At 34.4% G+C, this 8,562-nt stretch overlaps 1 long non-coding RNA gene across 1 annotated transcript; it reads left to right on the forward strand.

Annotated features, from left to right (window-relative positions):
• Positions 1–15: 15 nt before the first annotated feature.
• LOC136841396 (uncharacterized) lies at positions 16–1,834 on the forward strand. The gene is made up of 3 exons (XR_010853934.1): positions 16–154; positions 533–621; positions 818–1,834. It is a non-coding gene; the product is annotated as an uncharacterized lncRNA (long non-coding RNA).
• Positions 1,835–8,562: the final 6,728 nt, after the last annotated feature.

Below are 8,562 nucleotides of genomic sequence, written 5' to 3' on the forward strand. Positions count from 1 at the left end.
AAGACTCCTGTTTGTCAAGACGACTTGTCTTAGTCAAAACGACTTCATAATGGAACGACCCGATTCCCACTTCAGCAACAAAGCAGGAAAACTGACGTCAAGTTGGAATGGTGCCCAACCAGCACGATGGAGCAGGAATCGACCAATGAAAAGGGTGAACTTATAAATAATTATGTCATTAATCCACTGATAACCAAAAGGTGGATACGAGTGTAAAAAATATTTATCTTCAGTATAAAATACTTCAGCCTATTTTTGCCATAAGCCCTGAAAATGCCGAAGGTTTATATATACAGTATTTCTTGTATACAAGTATGGAACTCGAGATGGGAATATGTTTATAAGGTTTTTACGTTACTGAGTTCCTCCTCGACTTCAAGACGTTTGAAATTGAGTAATTAATATGTGGCTAAGGTCAGGAACTGCACCCTTAGAGTAATATCTTAAACAGTAGACTAGTCTTAATGCTTATGCCAGGGACTGAGTTTGATGCAACCAACACTGAATTAATAATTAATTTCTTGTTTCTTAGGTCCCAGAGCGTCACATCCACTGCAAAGCAGCTTGAAGCTCAGATTTTTTCTACTACAAAATCATGTTGCAGCCAATTATTGCCGAATGGTAAGGAACGCGTATATCATTACGATTCTACCTAATCAGAACTAAAGAAGCATATTCGTCTCTTAAATATCTCATATTTCATTCTCCATCGTATCATGTCAGGACTTAGAACTATATCTTGGTCACGTCATTTAGGGAAGGAATAGGCTATATCTGAGTAAGGTTCTTTTACTGTATAGAGGTTTTACTTTTGCAGGTTTATACTACAGCAGTTTCTGAGGTTAAGAAAACTTAACCTTTTCGAGACATTCTCCTAGTGTACAAAGCAGAAAGAAGAGGAGTTCCAACTCAAAGGAATTTTTAAAAGAAGAGAAATACTAGGCTTACAACCCTTAGAAAAATCATGGACAGAAAACAGCAAGCAAAATTACTGCTACTGCTGAAGAAAATGGCCAGATACCAAGAGGAACATTAGTGCAAGAAACGAAGAGTGGAACAATGCCACCGTAATCATAGGAAATAAGAGTAACTTGGGAAAAATTTGGTTGGCTTAGCAAAAACCCCTAGACTGTACTGTCCTCAGCCGGGGATATTTTTGGGGAATAGGACCTTGTGGGGGGGGGGGATGACCTTCAGAGAAAATTGGTGATATTTTTGGCTAAAGTACAAGTGATCCCCGGTAGTTTTTCATCTATAAGTCTTGTAGATATTATTAAAGTAACTTTCCCAATACGATAGCGCCTTGAAGCTGATTCTTATATATTCCTCGTAAACTTAATCCATATGTTTTTTCAGTTAATGATTTATATCAGAATTCCATTAAATTTAAATTCCTAATAGGTTTTAGGTCCTTCGTCAGTCTGATATTAAGTAAACATTGGTACTTTTAGTTTCAAACTTACGTTAAATAAAGGTTTTTGTCAACACAGGAATGGATAATATCACAACCTGAAGTAGTATGATGTTTAAATTCTATGATACGAGATATTTCAGAATTTAATTTGTCAATTTTACCTCAATTTTTTTGATGAATGAAAACTTAGCCTCGGCTATCAAGTGATTAAACGATAATTTAATGAATTTGTACAAACTTTTGCCATGATGATAATGCATATTGCTAAAGATTAAAAGTGAATTTACAATTAATATTGTAAGTACTGCTGAGTACCGTTCCACGAGGATTATTGTCGTGTTATCTCTGCATATTTCAAGACTGCTGCCATTTGAAGGTTCCAAATTAGAAATATAACTTTAAGACCAGTTTGGTATTGTTGATAATTGTATTTTATGCAAATTATTTAATAAGTAATCTCAAATTCAAAGTGTTACCTTAAGTTTGGCTACTGACAGTATTATTTCAGGTAAACGAATTAGTCATAACTCAAGTTGACTGTGTTACTTCGATGATAATTTATTTATTTTCTTCTAAAATTGATATTTCATGTAAGTGAATCCACAAGTAAGCTGAAATTCAAAATGTTGCATTAAAATGATTTAGATAATGTTAACAACAGTGTCCTGGGTATGGTGATATGTAAATTGAAAATTGCTGTTTTTAAGGGGAGTCTGACATATATATATATTTTGTTTATGAACTAATTAGCATTCCCAGTTAGGGTAGAGTTTATTTATCTCAATGTTACAATGATAGGTATACTTTCTATATAGATTAAAATAGTCATTAAATCTAGTCATTAATGTTTAACTAGATCACTAAATAGTTATCAGACTTCTGCTATATAAGGGAAATTACTTTATTAGACTTTTCTCATTCAAGATAGTGGCCATTTAATTAATTGTTGCTCTCAAGCAATTCCTTTCTTAGTAGACTTTTTACTATTAAAGATAGTGGCCATTCAGCTGCTGCTATCAAGCAATTCCTTTCTTAGTAGACATTTTACTAATCAAGATAGTGGCTATTTAATCAATTGTTGCTTTCAAATAATTCCTCTCTTGTTAGACTTTTCACCAATCAAGATAGTGGCTATTTAATTAACTGCTGCTATCAAGCCATTCCTCTCTTAGTAGACCTTGTACCAATCAAGATAGTGGCTATTTAATCAACTGAGCTATCAAGCAATTCCTTTCTTGGACGTTTTACTAATCAAGATAGTGGCTATTGAATCAGCTGCTGCTATCAAGCCATTTCTTATTAGACTTTTTTACCAATCAAGATAGTGGGTATTTAATCAACTGCTGCTATCAAGCAATGCCTTTCTTATTAGATTTTCCACCAATCAAGATAGCAGCTGTTTTTAATCAACTGCTGTTATTAAGCAAGACACTGATTTTCATGAAAGGTGTAAACTTGAGTAAGGTTAGGTGAAAGAAGTTGAACAGCAAAGTGGAGACTAAAGGGATGGAAAGTTATGAGAAGATACTTGGTAGCCAGGGATTTTTGTTATAGACATGCTTGCCTTAAGAATGACCCAGCATGAAGGCAAGCAAGCAAGAAGCCATATAAAGCATAGATCATTTCAGGCAATAATTGAATTTCGAATTATCAGAAAGTAAATGTTTATAGAATTCTCTTAGTTTGGGAACCAACTTCATTCAGACAATGTCTGTAGCCAATATTTTAACAAGGCATATCTCAGAAACTTCTGCCTGTAATGTAAATTGTTTGAAAAATTCACATTCACTATTTCTGAATTATATGTTTATAAATTTTAAATTCTCAATGCAACAGTGTCTTGGTATATGGAGATTTTTTAGGCTGAAGGTATTAATTGTTTTTATTGTTGAAATGTTACATATAATTCCCATTGAATTGCAGTAATATTATCAAATCAAGATTCAGTTAAATCTATTGTTGAAAATTGTACTTTAAAATTTGAATAATGGGAAATGATTGTAATACCAAATTTTGAATTATGTTGTAAAAGGTCTTTTGTATCTCAGATTATGATCAGTTCTCTTTAAATCTTAACCCTCATTTGCCTAGGAAATATAATTGTTTGTTCTTAATAAAACAAAACAATTAAATAACTCTTAGTGGCACCAAAAAATCAAGAAAATTTACTCAAAACACTCATTCTTAGAACACTTATCATTAGTGTTTTTTATTTTGTGTATGATCACAGATATTTAGATCCTAGGTTGTTAAGGGGTGATTGTCTTAAATTTTGGGATGTAAAAACATTTGTATTTTTCACCAAATTTTATGATCGATTTCTGTATTTTGTTTCGTAAATTTTGAGCAGTTTGTTTTGTGATATGTTTGTGTGTGTTACATTTACTGTATGGACTTTCTGAGAAGGGAGGTTTTCTACTTATAGCACCGAAGAGAAGTGAGAACTAGAGCAGTGTCTGTAAACAGAGTCTGTAAACCTTAAGAGTTAAAAGTAAACTTTGAATTATTTCCTATTATTAATGTTCGTGAGCTGAAATACAGAAGACCTTATATATATACATTGTGTAGACAGGAACTGGAAATTACTTAAAATAAAGGACTTCTTGGGGTCAGCACCGCAGTGCCCCGAAAGGAGGGAGTGTGCCCCCCAGCAGGAGGTATGTAACCAATCAGTTTCAGCTTGGAAACCGACTCGGATGTGGCTGTTTTCTAAGCTGACAGCTGATTGCCGAGGTGGGGAAAGTCTTATGCACTTCCCTTGTGCTTTCCAAGTTGTGTTCCAGTTTTCTCTGGAACTGCTGATGATCTTGGAGCCTTATGAATGTAAAAAGAAGTGTCATGTACAGGAATTTCAGGGAGGGCGTGGTAAGGTTACCAATGAGACAAGCTTTACCTTATATTCACTCTTATGACTGTAATGTACATAAGTGTTTGTTTGATATGTATTGTCTTATGGTTGGTGTAGTGATCCTGTAGGATTCTACAGTCAGAATTTTGTATCAGTGATGTCTAATGACCCCCAAAAAATCCATAGTTCATTTTTCCTATGAATAACTTGTAAGAAAATCTATGATTTTTTTCATACATTTAGACATTCTGTTTTCTGTCGTCTTTGAGATTTTTTGCAGGATTTTCTCCCAAGTCTCGTTACAGAAATTGTGGTTTTTATTTAATCTTATAAAAATCGAGAAACAGTAACCAAAAGACATATAGTTATGATGTCTATATTTTCGAATGTATTAACCAGTGTATAGTTAGCTCTGTAGCTGACAGAAATTTACTTAGAACTGTTTATAAATTTATTTATAGATATTTGTTGATAAGGTTATTTAATGTCTTCAGATAATATTTAGATATAAGACTGACTTCATTTTCATCATGGATAATTGACTGAAATAACTTTTTTGTAGTTTAGATGTCGAAATATTTTATATGAAGACTTTAAATTTTTCTATTATTTTCTAAGAAAAGTTCTCATTTTGGGTACAATTTTTATTCCGAATTGTTACATTTTACTTATGAGTTAATTAATCTGTTGTTTGAAATGTTCTTTCCTGGCTAAGTACGTTTAAATTTTGTGATGTAACTTGGAAAATGTAATTTGTAGAGTGCCATTTGCTAAGATAAACGAAGCTTATATTCTCGACTAATATCTGTCATTTTTGCTAGCTCTAGATCTAGATTAACTGTATCAAGTAATGACTTTTACGTATGACAGTTTACACGAGACTTCATTCTACAAGTTCACTGATAAGTAATAATATAATTCACATCCCATCAGAAAATCTTAAAAGGCGTGAATTAAGCGTATCAAAAACTTTTAGATAGTTCAAAGTCATCCTTCTGGTCAAGGTATGACAATACTTTCAATCATATTTCGGACACGTGCGGTCTTTGCCAAAGGGGGTACCAGCTTGGGGCCCAAACACCTTCTCTTCTTAAGGCTTGTCATTGCATTCGTGTACTTGAAATAAAGGAGGGATAAATACCGCGATGGCCAGTGTTTAGGAGTCTGTGGGAGAAATCTTTCCGAGTTCATAACATCGCCAGGAATTAGGTAATAATGAGCTTGTGTTAAACTTGGGGAAATTTGATTGAAGTCTTTAACTTGAAGTTGACAGAAACAGAACTATTTGACAAGTCTTTAGCTAGGTAATGTGTAAGAATGTGGTCTTTTGTAATACTGGAAAAAGGTTGTTTATACTCCCATCAACACCTTATCAAAAAGCATGCTGGGATTTTGAGACCTTGACTTAATTATCCAGACTACATTGAACGCAAAGGATGGAATTTAGAACAACTGTTTTCATTGTTTTTCATTGTCATTTAATAGGGTGAGAGAATATCCTCATATTTAGGTCTATTTTCTAAATGAGTTAATTGGCGTGAAAGTAATCCCCTGAATAGCTTTTTCAAATTTGGATATAATTAGCTATGGAGAAGCCAGTTGCTATTTGTTCAGGAGCTGCAGAAACCTTTAATGTCAGTTATTGTAATGCTTACTACAGTTGATGATGGATAATTCATATCAGGTGTTCAGATGTTTTCTTTGAAGGTCTGTAGATAATGTTTTGGCTGGCCCTTTAATGTAATTTTTAAATTTCCACTTCAGTTGATGGCGGATAATTGATTTCAGATGTTCACAGGTTTCCTCATGAAGGTTTGTGGAAAATGAGTTTTACTGGTTGACTGATTTTTTGTGTTAACCTAGAATTTTGAGATATATGTCCCTGGCGTCATGTGGTTATGTAATGGTGGCCCTGTTTTGAGAAGTGGCGTGGCTTGGAGTAAGTGATATCAGATTTATTTTTATTGCTTTGTTGGATATTTAGATGTGCAACTATCTTGGCGAGTCTTATTGAGACATGGTTAACTTGAGAATAGTTTGGGACTGAAGGCGCATTCTACTGTTAGTTGACCTGGTCTGGGGTAACTTAAGACAGTGGTCATGCTGTAGGTTAGAAACTGTCTTGGATTCTACATTAATGTGCAATTTACCTTCCAAGGAAGGCCTTTGGAGTTACAACGCAAAGGTCGAAACTGACAACAATATTCAAAGACTATGGGTATTCATGAAAACCTCTGAAGATAAGTAGGTGAGAATCAAATGGGTCCTTTTTTTATGATAGTGGTTTGTATTTGAATCGAGTCCTGGCTCCTGATGCTTTGCATTCAGTGTCCATTAAAGATGGTAGAGTTTTGTAATAAGATAAATTAAAGATTGCAGTTTGGTATTTATTGAGCATCGTTAATAGAACACTGCAGTATCTGCAAAATTTTCGAAATTGAGATACGCCACCTATTGGACTCGTGAAACGCTAATACACAAGTTACTGCAGTTTCAGAATGACTCTTCAATGGTTTCCACGAGTATTTAGGGGGGCCCATTTGCAGCATCTGCAAAATCAGTAGTAAGGCAAGGAAACATCTACCATTTTTCTCAGTTTTGTATTTTTGCAGATTCTGCTGTCTTCCATTTTAGGGCAGTAGGGGAGGCAGTCAGTGTGTGATATTTTTACATAACATGGCTATGTTAATCTGGTATTCTCTGAATTATCAGGTAGGTTCTTTTGATACTTTGCAGTCAGAAATGTTTAAAAAAACTTTTAGTCTGTGATGTTTTCGGCTGGGGAGTCATGTTTTGTATTTGCTTTAAAGAATTTTTGCTGAAAAATCAAGTTCATGTTTGTTATAAATTTTTAAGAATGCTAAGGTTCGTCATTCTTAACAGTGTTTTCTAAGGTTTATCAAAATGTCATACCAGTCTTCGTTCTTCTTTTTTTTTTTGGAGTCTGTTCTGAAGTTTCTTGTTAGAAAATCTGAATTCAGCAGAGTTTCTGCCCTGGGAAGTGTGTAATAGTTTTGCCTAACAAGTGTGTGCGTGTGTGTGTGTGTGTTTGTATGTATGTAAGGGCGAGCTTTATCGCCTAAAACGTGTGTATGTTTGGGAAGGATTTTTTGCACAAAAGTGTCAGTTTAGGAGAAGGTTTTCACTATGTGTTTGTTTGGGAGAGGTTTTTACCAGAAAATTGGTTGTGTTTTATTGGGTGTTAGTTCTCCGAGATTTCTAGCCTGGAAGTATATTATTTTTGGAGATTTTTATCGTTTAGAAAGTACGTTAATTTTGGAAAGTTCTTGCATCGAAAGTGCAATCGTTTGGGTGGAGTTGTTCGTGAAAAAAAAATCTGTTTGCTGCAGGGGAGGTTTGTTTTGCCTGGAAATAATTAGTTTGTCATATTTTGGCCAGGAAGTCTGCAAATTCTTATACCCAGAGAGTGAAAGTGTACGAATATTTAAGCTCTTGAAATCTTGTAGTGACTGTTCTGCTGTGGAAGCTTTGGTGCTGAGTTTCTGAGAGTTGTTTTCTCCCAGGAAGTTGAGTTGCTTAAAAGTGTTTTTTTTGCAGATTTTTTTTTTTTTCTTTTGCCTCTAAATTTCTTTTGCCCGGAGTTTTTATACCCAGGAAGGTATCAACTGGGGGATTTTGCCCAGAAAGTGCTAATCAGGGAGTTATTTTTCTGCCCAGGTCGTCTCCGTTGATGAAAGGTTTTGCCCAGAAAGTGCCAATCAGGTAGTTATTTATCTGCCCATGAAGGTGTCAGCTGGGGATTTTGCTCAGAAAGTGCCAATCAGGGAATAATTTTTCTGCCCAGGAAGGTGTCAAATGGGATTTTGCCCAAAAAGTGTCAATCAGAAATGCCCAGAGTCTCAGTTGATGTAAAGTTTTGTTTTAGTCTTTTTGCTGTTCAGGATATTTTCTTTGTGATGAGTTCAGTACACTCTCTTGATTTCTAGATATGAAAGGTGACTGCATTGTCAAGAATTAGATGTTCAGTAACAGAGGAAAAGCGTAATTAGTTGGTGGAACAGGGTAGGCATTGGTGTTTCCATCTTAAATAACAGACAAAAATTGGCAGAAGTTTTGAATAAGATGTAGACTATACTAGGCTATCCTAAATGCTGTAAAAAAAATTATTTATTGGAACTAAGTTTGTCAGAAGTTTGTTACCAGGATTTCAATGGCAAGTCTTAGCTAAATTGTCTGAATGAAAGTAAACTTATTAGCATTTCAATGGCAAATCTCAACTAAATTGTCTGAATTAAAGTCAGTAAACTTTCAATGAAGTTTTTCCTTTATAGTGCTCACT

The sequence above is a fragment of the Macrobrachium rosenbergii genome, chromosome 9 (assembly GCF_040412425.1).
Source record: "Macrobrachium rosenbergii isolate ZJJX-2024 chromosome 9, ASM4041242v1, whole genome shotgun sequence".
Taxonomy (NCBI): Eukaryota; Metazoa; Arthropoda; class Malacostraca; order Decapoda; family Palaemonidae; genus Macrobrachium; species Macrobrachium rosenbergii.